Raw genomic sequence first — 27,186 nt, 5'->3', positions numbered from 1 at the left:
AATTAAAGAAATAAATAAATAAATAATCTGAACAACAAAATATGTATGTGAATTATAAAGTTTATTATTAAAAATCACATAAATAAGCTAACAATATCAATGCAACAAATTTCAAATACATTTTGAAAGCAAAAGCACCGTAGTTTTAAGTTTGAATTTTTGAATAAAAAATAGCTCGCTAGAAAATGATGTCCAAGCTTTCGGAAACACCCTGTATACGCATATTATTTTTAATATGACACCTTCAAGTTCTTAAATAACAATAGGGTTTAGTTATTCTAAAAGATTTAAACATGATGTATTTAGCAAAATTTCAATATGACCCCATGAGATTGTTGTTGGGCATAAAATTTTAGTTAGCGTTTAACCATCTACAGGATGGTAGTAGTACCTAAAAATTCTACCGCAATCGGTGCAGTAGTTTTGGAGACTACGTGTTTAATAAAGCAGCCAAGTTAGACGGACCGACGGAAACGGGACACCATTTGCGTATTGTACAAGCCAACGTTGAGCTTGAGCTTACGTTCAGGAAGTAAAAAATGTGCGTAATCAAAAAAAGTGCTTTGAAATACTGATTAAATTTTCTAATTTTGTGCATTGACAGGTTTAAAATTTTTACATAAAACTACACGAAATGTAGAAAATACCGGTCTTCAGACAACACAAAAGAATTAGGTAAAAATTAAGTACTGTTCAATATAAAAAAATTGCTCATTAATAGTTATTAATATGATACTTATTTAAAATTAATGAAACATCGGGGTATTGAAATAGAACCATTACAGCGAAATAATGCGATTTTTAACTGACCAAAATTTGTCTAATTATCCTCATCAATAATTTGATGACGTCATCTCAAAATTGTGCTTGGTAAACGCCAATAAAATTATGTACCCCAAACTTCCCCACGAAAAATATAAATTATTTATAATAACATTTTATACTAGTATAATAGCAACTCGAGCGCAACGGTGAAATGGCAGTTGTACCTAATTGTGTGGAACTTACTTTAATAAACAAAATTTTGCAAAATCAGATTTTACAATTTTTTGAGAAAGCTGAATTTGTTGAAGCGAGGGAAATCCTGTCTAAATAATCTTAAATCAATTTTACTTTCCGAGCGTAAACCAAGGAAGTATAGTAATCGAGTCCATCGGCCGAATTGAAACTTTCATATTTTCTCGACGTGTCATGACCTCTAGAGTACGAAAAAGTGGTCTCCCGTTTCCCCCTGTCTGTCTGGCGTCTGTATCCATTTCGATTGGACACGTACGTAATCTCCGAAATTACCTGACCGATTATTGTCAAATTTTGTGTGTATATTAGGAATATCATATAGATAGTTAAACGTTAACTAAAATTTAGATAATCATCCCCGCCACCAATGGAATGACGTGATCTCCAAAATTTATATTAGTAAACAAGATACTCCTGCACTTGTGGTGTGTGCATTAACTTTGAAGTTGCAAAATCGAATGCTCCGAAATCTTGTAAATGTATTGAGGTTATCGTAATATTCGTAATCATGGTAAATCGTTAAGCAAAATTTATTCGTTTATCGCCTCCCAAAAGATTGATGACGTCATCTCAAAATTTTGCCGAATAAATCCTCTCTGAAATATGCAAAATATTATGACTGCATATTTGTGGTTTATCAACGCGCTGATAGTGTTTAGAATTACTTATACCGGGTGACTTAAAAAATTATTAAAGAGTCAATGTATTTTATTGATTAAATCAGGAACTGCCTGAATCGAATGCTCATAGAAATTAGTGAATGAGTCAATTTATTTTATTGATTAAATCGGGAACGGCTCAATCCAATTTTCTTGAAAATTTGGGAATACAAAACTGTTATCATTAGTATTAGACTGCACCTACCCAAAGTGACATACGTGTCTTTACAAAAATGTTGATGACGTCATCTCAAAATTTTGTTAAGGGAAAACTCATTTGAAACCTACGTTCAGCAAGCTTCTTTACATTTATTTTAACCATTTGTTCTATTAGAAAAAAATCGCATAATCAAATTTTATATTTTTTCTAAAAAGTTGAATTTGTTTTATTATAGCTCAAGGCCGAGGGAAGTTCTGTCGAAATAACCTTCGCCTAATTTTGTTACGTTTGCACTCATGTGTTTCTGATTCGGTTAGCTGAGTTCCCACTGATTCAAAACAGCTTTTTTAGTATGCATTTGTTATTACATACATAGTTTGTAAACAAAAAAAGTACACTTTATAAAATTTTCAGTTCTCTCTTAATATATTCATGTTTGTTTATTCTTGTTCATGTAAATTTCTCTTTTTTAACTATGTTCTCATACATAGAGAACTCATCAAGAACTTTAATATTTTCTTTGCTAAGTAGCTAACTTCAAGTTGAAAATGTATTGGGGCTCCATTTGCAAATGAGTGAGTACACGTTTATTGTGTATATAGAGTACGTAGTGGTAGTGCGAACTTTATAAATGAGTTTCGTGCTGACCGAATGCGTAGCGTATTCAGATAAGGGATTTAGGTACCCGTACTCGGAGCTAATGCATTTTTAAATTTAGTACAGCAATTGGATATAGATAAAGGGGGGTGATCTTCTATCAACGTCATGTGTCTGCGCTTAGGGTCCACTATGCAATAAAAAATATAAATCAAGAGATAATTCTTCACACTCATATCCCTGAATTCAATTGTAGAGCCGTGATAACGCTCTTCCATTGTTAACACTAATTTTTCAAACTATCCATTTTAACATTTTTTCTTATTTTTACGTCTACAGACTAATTAAATTTGAGCCAGGGGTTGTTTTTAAAATTGTTTATTTACGTTGCAAAATCGTAAATTTTCATTTAATTGGCTTGTTGTCGGTATCTACCATTATCCGTATTTTGCTGCAGTAAATTCTCAATAGTGAGATTAAAGAGCGTGACCTATGAGACCACTCCAAGTATATTTAAAATTTAAATTGAATTGTTTTGTCTGTTCCATTGGAAGAACACCAGTACACACGCACACACACGGAGATAAATCATTTCATGGCTCTACGAATTGGATTTTTTCCCTATTATTTACATATTGTGTTAGATGCGTCGGTATATGCGATGAAGCGGGAATAATACGAGAGGGGAGAACGTCGGCGGCGTCGTGCTATAGGGTGAGCGTCCCCACTTGCAGCGTCGTCGGTACAGTTCGCGCCGAACACGCGTTCTTTAAACTTCCAATTCTCCGATATCAAGAGGTGCTTAATTATTCGCCGCTTTGCGTCCTTTGGAATTATCTGATAAGGCGGGCTTGTCGGCAAATACTTTGCGGGTTTTATGGCATAGTGTGGTGGCACTTTCGTGGGCAAGTTTCGACAGACTGACATAAATGTGGGCCTCTGGCGAATATTATTCAGGTGAGTTAAAAGTGTTATAAAAATTGGCACATTACCATTTTACAACTTATCGCGTAAAGGGTGCGTTTGATAACAAGTTTTATTTGTCCGTGTACAACTTATTAACTTTATTTCGATATTTAATAGAGCTTCGTAAGCTGTTTGTGCTGTAAACTGTCATCTGTTTTTCTTTCAAACAAAATTAACTCAATAAAGATTGGAGCGCCAGAAATTCGAAGAAATTTATTCTTTCTGTGTAGATGTGTTGAAAATGACCTATTTTTGACTGTTTCATTTTACGACGCTGTTTTATTTCAGCGTACGAAGAAAATTGTTTGCTAATACTATCGAAAATTTCACTAGTATGTTATTATTGAATTTGTCTCACAATTATAAATACTACACTGTTCAACTGGTTTCCAATAAAGTAGCAAAATTTACGTGCCGATAAAGTTTGCTAAAAAGTTTAAAAGTTTTTGCATGAAATGTACATTTAACACTACTGACAACACGGTAAAAGAGCTTCGCACTCATAATGCGCCTCTGAGATCTTGTGTATTAAACAACAGTCGGCTTACTGGAGGAGATATCTGTAAACTCTGAAAATCAAGTTTATCGAGAGTTCAATACTGTTAAACAGTGCGAGATGGGAGAATGTTGTGCTTACACATTACGTTAAATTAAAAAAGATACATATGTAGAACTTTATACAAAACACCACCAAAAATATATAATTTGTCATTCAAATTAAAAAAAAAAATCAACACAACAAATGATGCACAACAAATTTACTTTAACTCCACTTACTATAGTAATCAAAATAATGCAAGGTTTTTTTAATTTCAAGCAGGTCAGATGAACTGTTTCCGAGGTAATCGATAAAATATTTCGGTTCATTCAATCTCTTGAAAGTTGAGTATCTTTTTTTTTAAATAAATTTATCAGTTCTTTATTGAAATCAGATTTAATGTTTTCATAAAATGAAGTTTCTAAAATATAACGGGAAATTTAATTATAAATATTCTGTACACGAAGATTTAAAAATAGATATATTAGAGTAATTCTCTCTTATTAATTGTCATTTCTATGATTTTTAAATTTCAGAATAATTGTTCGCAGTTTTGAAGATTATTCATTTAAAAAAAAAATTGCAAAATAAATCAACAGCGGGAAGTCTGCATTTTCGTGTTCTACGAACTGGGCAAGTAGATGAAAATATTAAATTAGACATTGGTCAAAATAATCTTTCTGCAATATTTCTTTAAGTAAAATGTTTGTGGATGACGACAAGCGAAATTGTTTATAATTTTTTGACATGTCGTCTTTGACACACGACTTTACTATTAAAAATATGATCACCAAACGCTTATCGCTTCTGAAACATAATCAGTTCCACAACTCAATGCACATTTTTCAGTATATCTTAATCCTAAAACACACGCTCCACCTCCTCTGAAGGCATATTATTTACTGAATTTTTTTGGGATGACCCATTAACTTTCTTGAGGCTTTTGGTGGTGAATAAATAAAATTTAATCAACTTAACCTGTATACGCAAAGTTAAAAACTGAGGTGAATTATTAAACTACAAAGCAGCAGTGTCATGCTGGACCTTTTATATTAGATTTCCTTAATAAAATTTGAGTTGACATCATCAAGACAATAAAGGGAATGGATAGACAAATTTTAGTCAGGGTTTATTATGTTCTGGCACATAAAATAAAAAAAAAAAAAATTCTGTTTAATACATTTTCAAATCAGGAAACGACAATATGGGACATTCCTCAAATGTGAGTTTACAAGTAAACGACATTGCCTGGTACACAAAATTTTGACCTCTAGTATATTTAGTGTTGGTGGGAATGATTTTAAAGCTTTGTGAAGTAAATAGATGTAAGAGAAACTGTCTAGAGACGTAATACTATTTTTTATCGTTTATTTATTTTTTTTATTTATTATCAATTTTTCTCTCGATAACTTTTACATAAATTGTCTATTTTCTTCATATGTATATATGGAGATGTCATAGAACCTACATATTAGCTATATCAGATAGCAAGGTGTGCACTTTACTTTTCTATAATATATTCTATAGAGTAGCAGAAACACTTATTTTGACACATTAAAAGTATAAAAGAAAAATTCTCTGCGTGTTCCAAAATAAATAAATGTATTATTTTGAGTTTTACGTATAAAAAACATTCATCTTGTTTAGTCTCATTCCAAGTTTCAGTTTGTTTTCATTTTTTCCGACATCTTATATATCTCGCTTGTAAAAATTCTCTTTTTATTCTTTCTCGATCAAGTTTTTTAACTTGACTTTTTATATTTTTCTACCATTTCGCATTTTTATCATTTTGTTCTGGTTTCTTCTACTTAATTTAACTAATAAAGTGATAGTGTTTGTCTTGTTAAAAAAATCAAATGTATTTATCCATCCCAGTTTACACAGCAATGCGAAGTGGGTGAAGTACATAACTGAAATTGCGTTATTTTGTATCAGCATGTAATACAGTATCAAGGAAAGAGGAATATTTTACCAGTTAGGGACATGAAGAAGTAAAATAATTTAAATAAATTAAAAAAAAATAGATGACTGTTTCAACTTTTAAATAAAATGATAATACAGTAAAATGTTGACAAGAAAATAAAACTGAGGTTAACGAGACTCTGGTGTAGAAGAATCGTTAATTTGGAGCTTTAGGAACAAAAAAGTCAACTTGCAGATTGTAGGACTATTGCTACTGATATTAAGTAACTAATGTATGTTTCAGACGATATATTAGCTATATTAATCCGTTGCCTACTCACGATTTTTCTCTACCATATTTTATGAAGTATGAATATAGTAAACTACAACACTTTGAACCCAATATGCGTGTAATTTATTTGTCTATTTTGCGCTTTTTCGACCTATCTGATAAGGTGAACTCGTTGGAAAAAACTTCGTTATGTTTATAATAGCGTGTAGTGGGACTTTCGTGTACAACTGAGGCAGAAGTTGGTAAAATTGTTCAGGTGACATAACTACTTATACCAAATTAACAATTAAGCTGTTTAAGTGTGTATATTTGATATTAACTGTTTAAACTGTACACTGTATATTTTACTTACAAAATTTATCACATGGTATTTGAATTATAGCTTTCATTGACAGTGTTGAAAAGTCAAAACAACGTGGATTCGGTTAGTTTAATTTATTAATGATTATGAACTCACATCTGACAAATTGTGGAACCAGGACAAAAGTTCAGCAATTCCCTACTCAACTTCATATCTCAACTAGTAGGATATCCGCAACATTTTAGTAACCGTAACGGCTGTTCACATAAATTGTATTTTTTTTTACTTTATGGTATATGAGTCAATTCAAGTGAACTGGACCACTTAATGTTTGTTTTTTTATTGACCACACGCGATTATCCATTTTAAGAGTAAATTTAATATTCTTTTCCGGAAATCAAAAATCTATGTTTTTAACGTGACTGTTAAAAAATCTACACGATATAATTTAGATACAGAGTTAAATGTGAATGCAAATAATAATTTATAGAAAATGAAAATGAAGAAACGAAATTTAAATTACTGACCATATTTTTTACTACATAATAAAGCAGTAAATTAAAGTGAGTTTTATTGGTCGTTGTACAGTTTAGTTCACAACGCAAACTTATTCCGATATTTTAGCATTTAGTGAAGACTTGTAAGTTGCTTATTTTGTAAATTCTTTTATCGGTCTGTCTTTCTCAAAGTTCAGAGCTTAAGCTTCTAAAGTTGTAAGAATTTTATTGCAACGAGATAGATGCGTTGAAAATGCTATATTTTTTATACCATATGGTAATTACAGTTCCCATTCAATTAGTAGTTTCACATACAAATATTGTTTAATAGAGATGTACCGACTGTAGGTCTGGCGGACTAACCGACTAGCCGATTGTTCGGCCAGTAAAAACCGACTAGTCGGCCGACTGTTCGGCTTTGCTAAAACCGGTTTATAAATGTGACAGTGTGTTTTTTTTTTCTATTTCTCTGACTACCATAAATTTTTGTTTTATTTTAATAAAAGGAATAACTAAAGTTCCTTTGTTTTCCAAAACATGTGTTAAATTTGTTTGGATAATTTTAACATTTAATTTTTTTTAGTAACTCAGTACAAAAATAAAGAATAACACAATTTAGGGCCAGTTTATACAATATTTTACGTAACTGAGATTAAGTTGATCGCGCATTTAACAAGGCCATTAGCGACGTCTCATTGGCGTAGAGTCAGTCACATGGTACTTTAACGCGGGGTTAAAAATTAAATCGCAATTAAATATTTAATTGAGGTTCTGTAAACCGAGTTTAATTGTTTTATATACTATTTTAATTTTAATAAAAAAAAGCCGACCGATCGGCTGTTTAGCCGACCAGTCGCCGACTGCAGCCGACGATGAAAAACGGCCGAATAGTCGGCTTATCCGACCGGTCGGCCACTAGTCGGTACATCCCTATTGTTTAACAATTAATATGAGATGCGTAATTTTACATTAATTTAAAATTGATGCCAACATGTTATTAATCAAGTTTTAATACATTTGCAGTTACTGCAACTGTCAGATAAAACACACTTGCTAAAATTTATGTATTAAGTTTTAAATTTTTGTGACACGTTTTCCGAAACGTCCGAAAAAAGTGTCCTAAACGACTAAAATTTTATAAAAATAAAAAATCTGGCCACTAAAAACGAATGAGCAATAAAAACCTCGATTACAGGCAGGCATGGATTTTTGAAAGTTTGTCGTTTATCGTTGTATTGTCAACTCAAACTTGCAAACTGACGGTAATCTGACGAAAGACGAAAAATCTGTCAAAGACAAATCTTCAAAATTCCATGGCTGCTTCTGATCGCGTTTTTTATTGTTTTGTCGGTCGGACTTATTTGTAAAGAAACAATTGACAGAAACAACAAAGATGAATTAAATATAATCTTATTATAATATTTTTCATAGACAGTTTGAAAAAAATGTGTATGAAAATAAAATTAAAATTATACATTGTGCAAACTAATGCGGAATAAATTCAGTAATAGCAAAACTAATGGTATTTGTTGAAAACGCTGAAAGAGGTGACCTTTTATTAATAATAATATTTCTTAAATATTAACAAACTTGACGATTCGTTACTACTACAGTAAATGCTCAAACAATCGCCAAATTTAGACGTGTTTCTAATCTTTTTTGAAAAATTGTGTAAATCATTTGATTGCGGCGTAAAAATTTCATAATCTCAAGAACTATTGAAAATAGAGGTAACAAGCGTGGGTTTCTTGAGTAGGTCTTTAAAGGTTTACTATCTATAAGTAACATAAAAAATAGGTCGAAAGGGCATGTCGTGACAGATAGGTACAGTAACTTAAAAAGAGCTTGAATTCATTTCATAATTTGTTCGACTTTTCCAAGTTGGTTCAGCTATAGTTTGATGTAAAAAACAAGAAAAAACTGTAAAATATTTGACTGAATCTCTTTTAAGTCGAAGTACTCGAAGTTAACAAAATATGTGATCGATCGGCTCTTGTGGTTATGTTTGATTCAAAATGAATCTAAACCATAACATTTTTGACCGCTCCTCTGTTAAAGTACAACGGGCACTATGACCATCATTTCCACGGAATTTAATTTTGTTCGAAAAAATAGCACATTCCCAAGTCCAGTGAATATTGCTTCTAATAGATCAAAAAAAAAATCGGTGTAACAAAAATTCACATATGTAATATTTTCAGTAATATGGAATTAATTCACGTAATACTGGTATTTCACGAGAGATTTTAATAAGCTCCGGGTTTGTTTGAATGTGATAAATTTAAAAAAAATCACACTGCCTATTCAGTTTTAATTGCTACAAAATGGAAACGCGCTCTCTGTTGAAATTAATTTTATGGATCGTTGGAGTATATTTAAGATACATTTTTGTTCATTTCGAGTAAGTGGATAAAGATTAATAATGTTAAAAAATTTATGAAAAATATAATTGCCACCTGTGTAAAACAACGATGTGTTGTATTTATTAAAAACGTGCATTTTGATTGTCGGTGAAACAAATTAAACTAGATTTTTAGATAAAGTCTAATTACAACGTTCCGTAAAAATTCGTACGTTTGTCGTGCACTGAAGAGCTTGTGCTCGAATAACTGTTCTAATTGTGTTATACTAAAGAACACAACACTTATGCTCACATGTTTACGTTTTCATCGCTGTTGACTTCAATCAAAAAGTATATTAATTGCTAAAAGAAGTTTGAGTACTCCCTGTTTGTCTTTTTTCTCCTTTTGGGCTTTTAAGTTTTGTTTATTTTTGCCGGCACGGGGCTTTTTGAATTTGCTTAGATCACAACTAACTGACGTTACGTAACTTTCAAGGGAAGGGATTCTTTCTTAAACTTTATGGGTAGAATGGCTTTTGCTGATGGCTGCTAAAAAATTTATAAATAAGAACCGGATAAGGAACTTTTAGGTTCGGGAAAAAATTGTGGCAAAGCATTTTGTTTGTTCGTATGATATAAAGTTTTGCAGAAAGAAGTTTTAACTTTTAAATTAACACACAGTGCAATTAAAGCAAATGTTTTCAATTCATACTTCGGTTGGGTTGAAAACTGTTTTATTTAAAGCTTTCTTCGTTGTTTATGTTACGGATTTCCGTAATTGCTCAGTTGTTTCTGAAATACCTGCAGTGAACAATCAATTTAAAACTTAAACGAGAATGTTTAAATTGGTGTGACTACCTATTAAAAGTTAGGCGCATTTCATATCGAAAAGTTTTTAATAGGAAAGAATTCGCAGTACACATTTACCTAATATCGCATTTTATCAGTTACCTCTTCGTCAAGGAGGGATATTTTATAGAACAATATAGCAATAGAGAAAAAGCTTCAGTTAACAGTCTTTTGTATGAATATCCTGTTGTCGACGTGTTTAAATTTAATTGACGTAAATACGATCGAAGCATGTTTGAATGTTAAAACCTCAAAACGCGGTGATGGCATGATATTTTAACATTTGCAGCGCAGAATGGTCAACAAAACTTTCAAACGCAGACAATTTGGTTTCAATTTGATGGTGAATTCAAGCAAATTTGGGTTTCTGATAAAAGAAACAAAATAATCAGCGCTACACGATGTGTTTGGCAGCGTTATGCTATTATAGCAGTTTTGTTTTGGGATTTTCCATATGTGGTTGAATTTATGTTATCTATACATATTTTTTTATTTGATTGTATCACTAAATTTTTTATACTTAAATGTTGTAAATGTACAACTTATTTAAAAATTTACAGTATTTTAAAAATAACATGGAAGTAAAGTGTATGATAAAATACTTTTGCTTCATATAAATTTTAATGTACTTTATCGTAGACTAATAAATTTTAAGTAAACACGGAAGAATAAATAACAATATATTTACACGGAACTCCCGAAAGTCGTTCTTGTAAGTTTGCTTCCAACAAATTTACTCCACGCTCCTGTAAATTTTAATGAAAGCACATGCATTATTTTAAGCAATATTTTTAGTTAGTTCATAACTCAAATTTCTGCCTTATTGATTGCAGTTGCAATTTTCTTCGGTTCGATATTAAATTATAATTACGTGCGCAGACAAACTCAGTGTATATCTGCGAAGATCAATATTCACTTCAAACAATTTAAAAAAAATCTTTTAATCCGGCTTCTTAGAGTGTATACTTGAAATACTTGCGAACATCTAACAGCATAAAAACATTCCAAAACTTTCGCTTCCGACGGCATTTCCTCGCCACAACACTTATGTAAATTCAGCCAATGCTGAAAGTCGAAAATCCTCAAGAATCTAGCCAGTATGACAAGGGTCCTGCATCATTCACTAGTATGATAATTCCTTTTTTTTTCGGACGAGCCTTCAATCATTTTTTGACCTTCCCATATAACAACTTCTTTGACCAGGTTAAACATATGAGCCATTATACAGTTAATCAATCATACGTTTTGACAGCAGTGCGATGCTTTTGTTTTTGTAGTAGGAAACATATTTGTTTCAGTAAAATTTCCTTCGATACCCATCGTCCCACTGCGCTAATATTTTATTTCCTGTGATTAATATGACGTCATGAGCTTTCGGGCTGGATCACTTTGATAAATTGCCGGCTTTGCAAGTAATATTGTTAATTGCAACGTTGGACAAGTCGTGGAGCACGTGACAGTGGTTAGAGCGACAACTTTGTGTGTAGTTACATGAAAGTATACTTTAAATAAAGCAACACAGTCTGAATTCTATACAGAAACGTTGTCAATAAAGTGGAGAACATTAGTGTATCGATTTGTTTTATTTAGGTTCTAACGTATTAATCTAGTTTTATGCTGGTTTAGTGTGACTACATTCCTTTTTGTTCTATTTCTTTTGTTTTAACGTCAAGTATTTTTTTTTAATTACGTATGTATTATTTAGGTATAAGTAAGTGTCGGCAAAAATCGAGCGTGTCTTCATTAGAACATGAACTGGGAAGTTTGTTTAGAAGTTGGTCGAATTATCGTCACTGTAGTTTATCATCAAACAAACTATTATCGCTGAAACTATGCATCGCAACAAATTTGCCTTTGACATATGTCTTTCCGTGTATTTCAGAAAGCCCTAACTCTTCTTTTATAGACTCTTTGCATGTTATAGGCCTCCTATAAAGATGTAAAGTTGATCCCTAAGTGTACTTACGGCTGCAATTGATTTTCATTTAATTGCTCAACTTTAACGTTATTGCACCGTTGAGGTTTTAACACAGAAGTCATTTCAAGTTTCATTATTCAGAGTCTGCTGCAGTTTCCGTTTTAATTCGCTTCCTAATCAAACAATTGCCGTTCGGTTCCGGTTGTTAAACAAAACCATTGTGTTTTTAATCGGGTGTTTTACAGCGCAGATATTTTTTGCGTATTCTGGAATAGAACACCCCATAACAACCATTTTATCAAATCTGGTGAGCGGTAAAGCGGTGATATGCGTATATCGTTCCCCCTCTTATTTTTCAGTTTGCTTTAATTCCACTACATTTGGGAAACTAACTACAACAAATTTCCATTCAAAACTATGACCATAAATTTAGAGAGCTATTTTCTCTAATAAAGCAGAAATTATATTTGATACTAAATGTACAAAGTGAAATAATTATTTTGATGTTTTCGTATGTGTATCTAGTTAAATGGGTTTGTGCATCACACATATTATATGTGGCAAATAGAGGATATGTATGGTGCCTATAATTAATGTTTGCTTGGTACTACCTGTTTAATAATCAAATAATTTGTTACTCTAGCTCTAGTTCTAGATCAAAAACTGACATTCTTCTACATAAACTAGCGTTACGTACGTGCATTTGAGGTAGAACAGATGCTATCTTTGTAAATCCTTGAAAAGTATATGTATGTTATAGTCTTCGGATTGTTATGACAAAAATGTTATAGATACAATTAAATATCTACCTGTGTAAAAAATCAACAATTTAGATCCTAATATTATTATCTGAACATTAACTCAATTTTCATACTTACAGACAACGTGTTTTAAAGGTGGCATTGTTTGTTCACTTTTTAAAGTAGGGTCCATCCGGCGAATGGCTACTTTCATGTTTTCCCAACGTTTCATAACCTCTAGAGTATGGAAAAAATAAGTATCCCGTCTCTGTCTGTCTGCCATCGATTTGTCGTCTGCCGTCTGTGTCAATATTTTATTAGACATATATATCTTCAAACTAGAGGACTGATTCTTGTGAACTATTATATGTATGTTAGGAATACGTGGTTATAATAAAAGGTTAACCAGAATTTGTTTGATCATCACTTCAAAATTATAAAAAAAAATGGTCTAAAGTTATTTAGATAGGTCTTTCCTCGCACCAGTTAAACTTCACACAAATTCTATGTCTTAAAAAAAATGTCGCCGAGAATCGGATCAAAATCACGCGGCCACTGTCGAAGTAATTGTGATTAAAAATCAAGGCGCATTCATAAATCACGCCATATAAAATTTGATAACAATTATTTATTGGTTCGATATTCTGAGACTATTTGTGTAATAAAAATCGAGATAGAAACGGGTGACCTACCGTTTCGTACTCTAGGAGTCATGAAACGTTAATAAAACATGAATCGTTGAATGGACCCATAGTTTACCCTCGGGAAGTAAAATAAAATTTGCAAAATTAAATTTTATAATTTTTCGAAGACGCTGAATTTTTTCGACTGTAGTTCAGGGGCGAGAAAATTTCTATCTAAGTAACCTTAGACCAATTGTTGGTGAAGTAATTTTGATTTTCGCTCTTTGGTTTTTTGAATAGAGGAATTTTTGTAAAATCGGAATTTTGAAATTATTAGCAAAGCAATAAATGGGATAATAAGAAGAAAATTGTTTTTATTTTGCTTTACTGCAGTCACAATAAAATAAATAAGTATATATAGTATTTATTATGGCATTTTATCCTAACCTATGCAGACCCTTTTCCTTGCTTCTCTTTTTCTCCTCGCCTCTGTTATCTTCATCCAAAATTTTTCTTTTATCTTTCTCACTCTCTTTCAACCCCGTCATTCTTTCAGTAAGTGTTCTAAAGTTCCTCGCTCTTCCATACGCAATTTATACAGGCTAACGTTTTCATTCAACTAGAACATATCGGAATCTCGACATTATCTTGTTTTCTTTCTTGCTTTTTCTCTCCAAGTATCTAGGCGATCCTTTGCTACAGTGCTTATGTAGCTTGGGTTGTATCTCGATTGGTTAATACTTGCTATTTTCCTTTGTTAATCTACATCTACACCTCCCATTTTTACTTCTCCTGCTAACCACTCTCCTCTAATTCTCTAATTTCGTTCGTAGTAATTTCTCTGCCACTTTTTAGATCTTTAATTCTTTAATTTCAAATTTTTAGAGCAGGGAGACGGACGATATTTCGACAGAACTTCCCTCGCTTAAATGGCGCAAATTCAAGTCCGCACAAAGCGGACAATGTGAAATATATTTAAAGCAGATAACAACGGGAAAAATGTATTCTTAATTCCAATACTTGTTTAATGTCGACTGTTTATATTTACACTTCAGAATTCAACCATTACCACGTTTATGTCGTATCGGTGTCGGCAGCAAAGTATGCATTTATATTAAAAGAGATTGCAATTTAATTAATTTTGTCTCCCTAACACAGGGGAGAGTACTAATTAATTAATTAAGCACACCAAAATATAGATAACAGTAGAAGCAGAAAAACACATCCGAACGTCCGATATTTTCGCGTTACATGGTTGAAAGCAAGTAGGATACATAATATACTGCTAAGTGCTACCCCCTAGCAACATCGCTTATACTCGTAGACAAGGTTGCAATACAATTTAGTTTTTTTTTGCGAAAATTTGGATGCCTCGGGGAAAATCTGGAGGCAAATTACAATCCAGAAGTATATTATTTTATAAAATTTAAATCCTATTTAATATGAAAAATTTAAGGGGATGTTATCAGATTGGTGGGAGGGATGATTAGACAAATTTTGGTTAGCGTTTTACCACCTACACAAAATTACTAACATACATATAAAATTTTACACCAATCGGTGCGATAGTAAGTTTCGTGGATTATTATCTCTCTTAATAAAAATCCGGACAGACGGCAGACAGACAGATAGACAGACATGCAGACAGACAGGTGAAACGGACGACCCATTTTTTCGTACTCTTGGGTTCATGACACATCGAGAAAATTTGAAAGTAGCCAGTCCCCTGTTGACTCAATTACAAGTTCATACTCAGTTCATTGTGCATGTGTGTTCCAGATCCTTCCTTCTGATATTTTATCTGAGATAAGTAGAACGAACAAATTTTTTTTTTTCAAGAAATAGACGATAAAATATAGAAACTGTAATTGTAAGGTACTGTATTTTACAAACTAAAGCATATTGTTTTGTAAAACTGAAAAAATTGTTCTAAAGTTAATTAAATAGAACTTCTCTCGCCCCTGAAGTACAGTCATTTAAGTGCGTTTTTTGATAAATTACAAAATTTGTTTGTGGGAATGTCACCTATACGTTAATATAAAAATATGGGTGTATTTGTAACGTTGTCATCCATTACTTTGTCGGAAAAATATATAATACTAACTATGATTATTACTATATTTTCAAAATTTCGAAATTATTAGATTGATTTAATAAAAAAAAATAATTTTTTCATTTATGATTTTTTTGGGGACGTGCTTTATGAACAACTCTAAATAATAAGACTAGAATAAAAAAAAAACTCCATGTATAGAAGCATGTCATTAAAAAAATTTCAGTGTGGATAAACGAAAAATGTTGGTTTACATTTTGTCATATACCTACACGATAATCGCTAAAATAACATTTTACAATGATTGGGGTTGTAGTTTCTAGGATAATTAAAAAACAGATAGGCAGCAGACAACAGCCAGAAAGGCGAAAGACAAACGAAAAAAAACATTAAATTAGCCGTTTTTCAACTGGATTTTTCTTACGTTACCAACTTACGTTCTGGAAGAGAAAACTCGTTTTTTAGTAAATTTAAAACAGGAATGTAATTATACATATTTTAATTATAATATTGGAAATCGATTAAAACACTTTATATCTTTAAAAGATAAGATTAAACGTTTAAATCAATCCACTCTCCTTGAAAACAACATAGCGCGCAGGTTTTTACCAAGGCAGCGTGGCCGAGCGGTCTAAGGCGCTGGTTTTAGGCACCAGTCCGAAAGGGCGTGGGTTCGAATCCCACCGCTGTCACGAACACTTTTTTTTCTTTTTTTTTCCTAATATCGACCCCATTAATCAATATTCACAAATCACCGAAGCGAATTTTATGAAGCTAAACGTTCGTATACAAAATCGAGCCATTCGGACATGAAATTAAACGTCAAATCTAAGACCTAAATCACGCACTTTGTTGGCATAACAGCGCGTTATAATGAAATTTATGTGAAGCTGTACAAGGACGGTGTGTCAGCAGAGAGGGGTGAAAGTCGCTGGGGTAAACTCACCCCCTGTAGGTCCACAACAGCAGCCTAACTGCGTTTGGCCCTTATTCTTATCAGAGTTATCAACTTACATGGTCAGAACACAACCGTTGCGATAACGAGTGGAAAGGAGTTGTTCTGCACCGGAAATTTATTAGAATGGTAAATTTTCCAGGGAGACGGCAGTTTGAAGGGTATTAGAAAAACGATCACGGCGGGAAATTAGTCGTTGGAATTGAATGTCCGGAAATTTGAACGGCGCTCTCATTTAGGAGAGTTTATTTCTGAATTTTTGAGAGTGGGTAAGAAATTTTAATTAATGCTGGTCTTGACATTGTTTACGTAAGGTATATAAATTTGGAGATCGGTGATGGCTTTTTATTACAAAATTAGTAATTTTGTCGCAAAATTAATACACTCATTTTGAGCCAGTCAATTCGAAGAATGCATAATCTGATTACAACAGGTTAAGGCCATGGGGCGATGTATAGGAAATGAAATATAAATTTGCGATTTATAATAGATTTCATGTTAACTATACTGAAATATCTATTTGTCATTTTACAATGGCTGTATTAATTGAGTAGATATTTTGTAATTATAAACAATAAAAGTTTTCCTTCATTGTAAAATGGCGTAAAAAACCAACAGCGTTTAATTTGTTCTCAGAATGCCATTTAATTTCAAGTTGTTATTTTTCTTATTTTGGCTTCTCAAATTTAAAGTTATTTAAATTTTATTTTCACTTTCAATTGTCATTATCATGTATTGGAAATTTATTACATGGATGTTAGATCACTTGATGCACTTGTTACAGTACCTAACAAAATAACTGAATTTCGAGCAAGAGAAGGGAATAACAGGCTTCAACACAGTATCATTATTTTAACACACACGCATCTACATTTGTCAGTCTTTCTAACTAATTTTAAAAAATCTTGGTCAATTCTGTACCACTTTAAAAAACAATTTCAACAACACTTGATTTTTTAACTGTAATAAATTTTCACCATACTTATTACTGATTATCGTGCAATCAACAAAAACCGGCTTGTAGTTGACTTTGATATTTTTCTCGTCTTTCCATTCTTGGTTGTTATTACACTGTGGGAAAAACAGCTTGCTCGTGCAGAGCTTACTTGAGGATGTCTTTTATTGATGGCACCTTATTTTTTGTCACAACATTTATAGGGGATTTGATATATTTCCGATTTTTGCGTCGGTCTTATTTATACGAATTGTAATGCATTTTCTTAACGAGTGAGTCCTTTGGAATTTTTTGTAAACTTTGGTGACTGGGGAGGCAAACAGAATTATGCTTATAATTGTTTTTCCATTTTTGAAAAGTAGAAGAAATTTGATCATTATCCGTTGGTTTTTCCTTCCTACTTGAATATCGCGAATACTGTACTGCATCTATAATTGCTTGAATATACAGTGCGATTATAATTTTGCCATCCCTTTTCTTTTAATTTTGGAACTGTTGGAAGTACACCTGTGAAATTTAAAATATATGGATGGGTAATTAAATGACGTTGATTGGTCTGATAGGGATACATTGTGACCTTGAAATGTTAAAAAATCATCGTTAAAAAAGAAAATAAATCAGTTTGGTTAGTTCTTGATACACTCGGTAACTTAATTAAACGGAAACTTTTAGTTGAAATAAAGAAGTCCAAGGGGCTTATAGCAACCATTTATTAAGATAACCTATTTTTAAAGTATGTATTCAGTAAATACACATGTTTGGTTATCTTCTATCTTTTTGATTACTTATTATCTTATTACCAATTTGTTTTGAATTTCAAAGCTGTACCTGCTTAACTTCGACTGTTTGTGTTTATACTCCGAACGAATTCGGCTACTAAGCACCTAAAGGTACCGAGCATCAGCGGCAGTAGATCAAAGCCTAGCAAAAAAAGTGAAATTTGGTTGAGTTGTCTTCCCAAACAGTCTAAATATTATTTGGGTGAGTAGCGTTATTATGGTAATTATTATTTTATTATTATTAAATATAGGCAGGCATAACATTACTGTATTTTTCTAGATTTCCGAGAAAATGGATGAATCGTTCTTAATCTGATCAATAAAAAAATTGCTAATGCCGAGCATCGAGTTCGAACCCGGGTATTTCATTTTCAAAGTGGGCGCTCGGTTCTCTACTTCATGTGACTCGTTTGCCTGACTTTCAATTATGTATCTAAAGTAGCGGAAGAATTAAACAATGTAATAATAATAAACAAAATAAAGGTGGATTCATAGACCACAAGTATGTAGAGGAGTAGTCTATTTTATAAAATACAAATATTTCTTACTCTGAAAAATGTTGCTCTGACGTCAAAAATTGTTGGTGGGAATGATTTTACAAATTTTGATTAACGTTTCACCATCTAAATTCCTCAGTTGCATACAAAATTTGACAAGAAACGCTCAGTAGCTTCGGAGATTATCTAATTAACGTTGAGAAAACATGAAAATAGCTAGTCGCCCGTTGGACCCTATTATAATATTTCCTTAGCTTACGCTTGGGAAGTAAAAATATAGATAATACTGGTCACTGCAAAATAAACCACCTGCTACAAAGAATTTTATGCAGAAGCGAGATATCGGCCACGTGAAGGTAAAGTAATTTTGAGAAAAATCAAAATTCATAAACCACGAGTACATGAGTGTAGTAAAATAAAATTTTTACTACGTAAAATAATGAGGGAACGCTATCAAATTGTTGGTGGGGATGATTAGACAGACAAATTGTGGTTAGCGTTTTACCATGTACACGATTTTCCAATGTATATAAAATTTGACAACAATCGGTCTGGTAGTTTCGGGGATTATCTGCCTAATAAAAATCGACACAGACGACAGACGACAGACATATGGAAACTGCTACATATTGTTTTGTACTCTAAGGGTCATAAGACTGAGAAAACTTGAAAGTACTCACTCCTCGGATGTATATTATAATTCTTTCTTAGCATACGCTCGGAAAGTAAAAATTCTTTTACGTAGTCTAGTGGGACTCATTTAGGGATACAATGTACAATTATTTTTAAATATGCCAGGCGCTCATTTAAAGGTTACACATTAGAGTTGTATTTTTTAAAGGAAAATTCTCTACAGTTTTTCAGATTTTCGTTATTTGTGGAAAAATGAAAAACAGACGGTACCAGATAGGAGTTTGCAAGATATGGAAAAACATATCGTAATGATATTTAAAAAATCGTAGCTTCACCATTTTGAAAGATGGAGGTTTGCAACTTTGCTCAAAATTACTCATCCGGTTTTCATCAATATACAGAGTGAGTCACTAAGCACACGGTCCTCGATATTTTATTAATTATTGGAGAAAACGAATCCGGACAGACGGCAGACAGACAGACAAACAGACAGATATGGACAAACGGAAACGGGGACCTATTTTTTCTTAGTCTAGGGATTACGAAACGTCAAGAAATCATAAAATTAGCCAGTCGTTCGATGGACTCGATTACAATACTTCCTTAGTTTAGAAGCATACACTAAAATTATTTTTGACTATACATGTTTTGTTTTCGGGGTATAACACACAACTTATCTTATGATTATGATCTTCCTAATCTTTATAATCAGAGTTTACTTTGGAAATTCCGTTGCGACGTTGCCACATCTAACTTTCTTGAATTCTAATTTTCTTGAATTTTTTTAGTAGGGTTCACAAAAAATCGCAGGGACGTTATTTTTAAGATCTGTGATGCAATATTTCATGGAAAGATAAACAGAGATACGCCAGATAGAATTTTAATATAAGTAGGTGTTTGAAATACATTTAATTTTCAAATATCGATATTTCAGTTTTTTCAAAGTACCCTGTATTTTATTATTGCATCTTACTCTATTTTTTTTTCTTTCTTTCACTGTGCTTGTGTGCCCTCTAAAAGTAAAAAATCTGAATGACTATCAACTTTAAATGTAGAAAATATAATAGAAAATAGAAAAGAGAAAGAGAACAAAAATAAAAACAAAATAAGATGCCGTAATAAAATACAAGGTGGAACATCGATATTTGAAAATTGGGAAAATTTAAACTTTTTTATAAACACTCTTGTATTTTAACCTAATTTTATTTATATCACAATGAAGCGCGTACCTTTATTTATCTGTTTATCTCTCCATAAAATACTGTTAGCTAGATTTTAAAAATACAGTGGCGGCCAAAATAAAGTAGCACACCTCTTGAAAGGATGTTTTCAAGAAATTTAGTTGACTATATAACCATTTTTTTGGGAATCCCTCTATTGGTAAAAAAAATTAATGAAACTTAAAATAATTTAATTAATGAACAGAATATATAACAATATTTATATAGGGTAATTGAAAAATAAATATTAAAAAAAAAACAAAGTTGTACATGTATTACGCCTTAAAAACAGAACATTCTGAGTAGTTGAAAATAATTTTAGTAAAAGGCACCTTGTAATTGTTTTGTCACTCTTTTGCGTGACAAGTTTAAAAATGTTGCGGAAAAAAATTGAGACAAACTGACTGACAAGTTCCAAATTTAACCATTGTATAAAAATATGTTAACATATTTCTAATTTTTGTATATGTTTGTCAAGATAGTGTAACTAAAACATTGATGCAAAATTTTATCATGTTCATCTCCAAATGTGGCGAAGTTGAGAAGTTTTAATACTGAGCGTTTTTACATAAATTACAAATATGTTGACAACTGCTAATCAAAATACCTTTGTGTTTTGATATTATTTTTGTGTATAAAAATATCCCAATATAGTTTATAACTTTCAAATAGACACCTTGTACATTAGAAAGTAGTTTCAAATTAAGTGGGTGAGATCTATTAGACGATCTTAAAGAATTTTTTTTTTTGTAATTTACGCAGAGTGACTAGTCTTCTGCTCCTAGATCTTTGGGATATATACAGGGTACATGATTCACTCCGTGTGTAGCAGAAATCTCTAATACTTAATTTTTAATATCTACCGCTCGATTTGTGGCCGTTTATCTTTTGTTACATTTTATTTTCAAAAATTACAATATTTTCTAATATATTGTTTTTGAGTGAAGTAAGTAACATGGCACCATTTTCCTGGTTGAAAAATTTTAATCGGTGTACATTTTTATATTAATAACAATAAAAAATCCCTTTCAAAGTAACAAAAAATTAAACAAACAATTTTTAATATATTTCCCTCAAAAGTAAAGAGAATTATAATTAACTACATCGATGCATGTTGACTATAGATATGTGATAATTTTTTAACTAGATGTTTCTTTTTTGTTTTTCCTTCTTTACCACCACATATATTTTTTAGCCTTATTGCTCCATCATTTTTCGGCTGTAAATATGTTTGCATTGTACAAAAACCATTTACTAACAGTGATTTTAAACAAATTTTGAAGTAATAGATTACACACCTAGAACTTCATATTCGTTTGGTAACCATGATTTTATATTACCTCTATTGCAAATTATCGAAGGCATATTATTAGGCATAGCGTTACTTTTCATGTATAATAATCGAAAAATGTGGATTTTAAAATAAAAATCACAAAATCCAAGGGAAGGCTACACACGGTAAAGGATGTTCTTTGAACCGATAAATCGTTATGAAAAAATTTTATTTATTTTGCAGAAGGTAAAATATACAGTTAAGAAACAATCAGGCAGTAAAACTAGTCCTTTCCTCTTGATTTCCATTTCAAATCCGAGAATAACATGCCTCGTCATCCACCATGACAGTGCTCTTAAAAATTCCCTTTTATCTTCGCAAAATTTAATACACTTGATCCCACTTTATGAATTCCGAAAACCCTGCTCTTCCGGAAGCTCTACTTTCTGTTCGATCTGCCATGTGTACAAGATCCAGGATGACATTCTGCGGCGAAGAAGGCAATAACTTTCCAGTACCGTCAAATAAAACACGAAACGAGAATAACTTACACGCAAAGGATCGTCTCCATTCCTGCGACACACCGAAACTCGATTCGTCTTTAATTAAATTAATCGTGATTTATCGCGACACTGTGTGTCCTTGAACAAGCAAACGCCGTCAAAAATGGGCCTTGTACTTTGGCTGATGATAACAAAGGCTGACACATGAAATGGGCCATTCATTTTCCGGGAATAAACCGTAAATTTATTTTACGCTGTTATGATGCCCTTCTCTTCTCGTCCTGCTACATGAGCCAGCGATACCTTGTTTCCGTTGTTTTATTCCGTACGTTTCATCGGACTGCAGGAACGTCCAGTTGAAAGATAAAGGCTACATGTTTATTATTTAAAGCGGAATTTAGCTGAATTACTGTTTATTTAATTAGGGGACAAATTTTTTCCGGAGAGTTAATTGCGGAGAAGAATAAAAGGTTGCCGTGTGAATATGCGGAATACAAGCAGAAATTGGCATTAAAACCGCTTTGTTATCATTTGCGCCTCGTTTCAGTGCAGGAAATCTTTTTGATTGTCGCGATTGAAAAAAAAATGCTATATACACATACGTTAGCAGACTCATGCTGGCCCGTTTTTGATAATTTTGCGTCTAATTTCATGTTTGCTTAGCGCTTCACAGCTCGCAGAATTGAACAGGTTTCTCGTTTCAGTCTTTTTGTCAGTCTGTCGTCTCTTTATTGGAAATGTATTAGAATTGAGCCGATCACTTTGTGAACTTTGAGGATGTAATGAAGATGGTAAAATGTTCATTTATCCGCTCTAAAAAACTGATAGCGTCATCTCAAACTATTGTTTGGAAAATCTTGCTTGAATTGTGCAGCGTAGTTTAATTCATCTCTAGTTTGAGTATACTTACTGACTGTCTGAAAAGGAAGTCACTTATGGAGCATGAAATTTTAGAAATGTCAGACATTGCTTTTTCTGAAAAAATTGTTTCAACAAATTAGTTATACAAGCCATTCATTATATTTCCACAACATTTTTCGGTAACAAGTCTTTCTTTAGACTCTTTATGCTCCAGACATTTTTTTATAGCAACATTGAGTGATCTCTTATCGTAAGTAATTTTCAGCTTTGATCCCTTCAGTGTTTATCTGGAGCTTAATATGCCCATTTGCGTGTGGTTTAATGGACTACTGGTGTTTTTAACTTTACATGTACTGGTCGTTCTAAGAAAAATTAAAGTCTGGATCATCAAAAAAAATGCCAACATTTAATTAACTACTATAGAACTGTCGCTAGAGTTTTTTATTCATTTGGTTAAAAAAAAATGATGAGTTCATTTTAAAATAGTAAATATATAAATTTGAGTTTTGAATAAAGCACTAATGTTGTTGTAATAAAGTTAATTTATTTCTCTTCGGTTGTGGCGCTCGGGCAAGGGAAGTTCTCTAAAAATAACTTGCATATTTTTGTCATTACTTGAAACGTTTAGTTGTGTAAAAATTCTACTAAATACAGGTTCTGTTCCAATGTATTTTAAATACGTCGATTTGTTGGACTGTACTTCAGCCAAACAAATCCCGTTTCTTTGAAAAATTATAAAATTAGATTTTGCTAAACATTATTTATTTTATGACAACCCCTGTAAGTTAAAAACACTGGATGACTATTAAAGATTGCAGTAAATTTTTGGGTTGGCAATTCTGAATTATTGCGTAGGTTAAACTCAACAATTTATTTCTTAGTAATAATTCAAATTTACACGACTAATTACACAGCGATTATGTACAAAATAATTCCGGCCCAACTTGTCTGGATTTTCGCGACACTCGCTGGACTCGACTCGTTGACTGAATTGGCTGAATATCCCCTTTCCCAAAGGTGGTCCCTATTTAAAGCCATACTTCCCTTCTAGTTCCACAGCCGAGGTCTTTCTGGATTGCCCATCGCAACTTCAGCTTCCAGGCTTTTCTTTAACGAACGCCGCCCGGCCGCCGTCACCGACGATGAGTCATCCATCATTGCCGCACATACTAGAATCAGTACACTATCAATGTTAGCATATCAGTTCATACTTCTCAGTTTGACATTAACGCGACCAGTGAGAAGATGATAGTTACTGAAATGCTGCCTAAAATTGTAGTTTTACATTAGGTATGCCATCATAAAATTTTAAATATGTTGCCAACCTGACAAAAAAAATACAAACATTAATAGTCGTCATTCGTTATGTAGCTTATATCAATCACAGTGCAAAGATAAAACAGTGGCCCATGACGGATTCGAACCCGTGACCGTCGCATTCTTAGCCTGTGTTTTAATGAATTCTGCATTTTTTTTGTGAAAAACTGGATGTCTAGGCTAAAAACTTAAGGCGGATTCATAAACCACGAAAGTATTATCTGTTCACAAAACATAAATGAAAACAATGTCAAATTTTCAAAAATCGTGTACTTAGGGATTTATTTATGGTTAGAGAAATATGGTTTTTGCATGGAATGTATCAGTAAATCGGCCAGAGCGCAGTCTGTCACTATAAAATTAGAGGTTATGTCAACTGATCCCCTTAGTTTTTGTTCACTGAGTATCTACATAAATAAGATAATAATGAAGAAACATTTATTCTATAACGTATATAAAAATATGAGGGACTGGTTACCTGGAATACGAATAAAATTTCTGGTCTTAAATACCATAAATGTTCTAGTTGCTAGTTTGCATATTGCATATTGCTTATCTTGTGTTGGTACAATTGGCTAAATAAAAATTCGTTTGCATTCCATCGCGCTAAACTTACAGTGGCAATCTTTAAATTGACGTTGAAGCACTCTAATCATTTGTTTAAAAAATTTTGTTAGTGCTGCCAAAGCTAATAATACCTTATTTATTTAAAAAGAATATAGGAGACTTTGTTCTTATACCAACCTTCTTTTATTCTTATGTCATTTGTGCTTAATGGATAATATAGTAGTATGCTATTTTAATAAAATTTAATAGTATTTATCATGCAAACATTTGAGTTGGTGGCATCAAATTATTGGTAAGGACGTTAGACAAATTTTGTTTAACATTTTACAGTCGACACGATATTTCTAACAGACGACACACCATAGACAGGCAGACGGAAACGTGGGACATACTTTTTCATACACTAGGGGTCATGAAACGTCGAAAAAATGTTAAAGTAGCCGTTTGACAGATGGACTCTATTGCAGTACTTTCTTAGCTTATGATTAGGAAGTAAAAATTTGTAGACTTACGTATTTTGTTTAATCATTATTAGTAGAGAGCGGAAAATATGCAGCAAAATTTTGGGAAATATGATCATATGATATGCACAAAATTTATGAAAATATGCAGTAACTTTTCTAATATATGCAGATATATGCAGTTGCATATGCTCCAAAAATTAAAAAGAAAGTTTAATAAGCGAAATAAATTTATTTACAAATTACAAAAACAAGTTTCCCGAGCTTACGTTTTATTGCAAAAAATACATAAATCACATTGCAAAATGTTTAATTACATTTTTAATGATAATATTATTATACTAAAAAATAAATATAAACAGAACAAATTAAAAAATAGTAGTAATCGACTATTTAATTACTTTTTGGTAACAATTTATTTTTAAATATTTTTCGAAATATTCTAACAAAAAGTGTTTTCCGGTGATTCTAAAGTATCTATTTGTAAATAGAAAAACTGCGTACTACCTCCACAGATGTAAAAATACTTAGCGGTTTAGAGCAGGCGCGACAAAACACAGTTCCTTCTTGAAGAATAAGTCCAGAAAAGGTTTAATCCTTAAATTATTTTGAGTTACCTTCGACATATTAACACACTTGTATCGCTTTAAATGCTTTTAATGCAAACTCACGATGAAAAATAATAGGATAACCTCCCTTCGACCACCACAAAACATACCATTAATACACTGAAGCAACGAACAAAAATATTGGGAATAAACGTATTTCCAAAAGTAATTAGGGCGAAATTTACCTGGAAGAATGTCTGAACAGTGGTTTCTTCAAACTACCATAAAACCCAAACCTTCCCTAGTTATTTCAAGCTCAGGACAATATTTGCAATATGATTCATGAAATTTCGTCTTTCACCAAAAATGTCGATGGAATGACAATCTTTTTTTTTTAATTAGTACAAAAATTGATAAAAATGCAAAATATGCACCTGTAACGTGAAATATGCAGCAGAATGCAAATATATGCAAATTTGCAAATTTTTTGTAGCTGTATTCATTTTTAATTAGCATGATTCGTTCACATATTAAATATCAAGACTTATATGCAAAAAATAACGGATATGCAAATTTCATAAAATCCGCTCTCTAATTATTAGAGGATGACGTAATTTTTTTGCCAAATATTGTAACTAATTTTGCTATGGTTAATGTGACATTGGTTGTACTGTTTTTCCAAAATTTTATGCATTCATTATTTTTTGGGAACATGTTTTGTGAGCAATTAGAAAAAACTGGTCTAAGGTTATTTAGAGAAATTATAGAATTTGATTTTGAAAATTTTTATTTTATTTTATTACATGTATAAATTGGTAGAAAAAATGCTGCCAATACCGGTCACAGTGAAAAAAAAGATCGGAAAGATGGGATTCCAGCCCTCAGGGGGCAGAGTACAAGTTCGAAAGTACATCACCACTTAATCCAGGAGTGCCCGTGTGGTGATTCACCCTGTATATTCAAAAACATAGATTTACCTAAAACAAAAGTAAATATTTTACAAACAAAAAATTAAATGAGTTGCAAGATTTATTTCTTGTAATCTCTGGAACAATCTTAGCAGTTTATTAACATTTATCATTTGAATTTGGAACCTATAAGTATACAAGTGTCCCAGATAATATTTCGCTGCTTTATACATATCTTGAAAACCGGTAACGCTAT

At 32.0% G+C, this 27,186-nt stretch overlaps 1 protein-coding gene and 1 non-coding gene across 4 annotated transcripts in view; both read left to right on the top strand.

The window, feature by feature from the left end:
- Positions 1 to 2,987: 2,987 nt before the first annotated feature.
- The window catches only part of LOC135126861 (uncharacterized), a 251,789-nt gene continuing 227,590 nt past the window's right edge, over positions 2,988 to 27,186 (top strand). For all 3 annotated transcript variants that reach the window (XM_064053056.1, XM_064053055.1, XM_064053053.1), the window contains exon 1: positions 2,988 to 3,390. The gene's annotated coding sequence lies outside the window, so the exon portion shown is untranslated. The remainder of the gene's footprint in view (positions 3,391 to 27,186) is intronic.
- On the top strand, positions 16,066 to 16,145 carry Trnal-uag (transfer RNA leucine (anticodon UAG)). Its single transcript has one exon. It is a non-coding gene; the product is annotated as a tRNA-Leu (tRNA).

The sequence above is a fragment of the Zophobas morio genome, unplaced genomic scaffold (assembly GCF_036711695.1).
Source record: "Zophobas morio isolate AGI-343-1 ecotype UQ-CSIRO unplaced genomic scaffold, CSIRO_AGI_Zmor_V1 ptg000011l, whole genome shotgun sequence".
NCBI classification, from domain to species: domain Eukaryota; kingdom Metazoa; phylum Arthropoda; class Insecta; order Coleoptera; family Tenebrionidae; genus Zophobas; species Zophobas morio.
The sequence above is the reverse complement of the archived record's forward strand: the minus strand, read 5'-3'. Positions and strand labels throughout refer to the sequence as shown.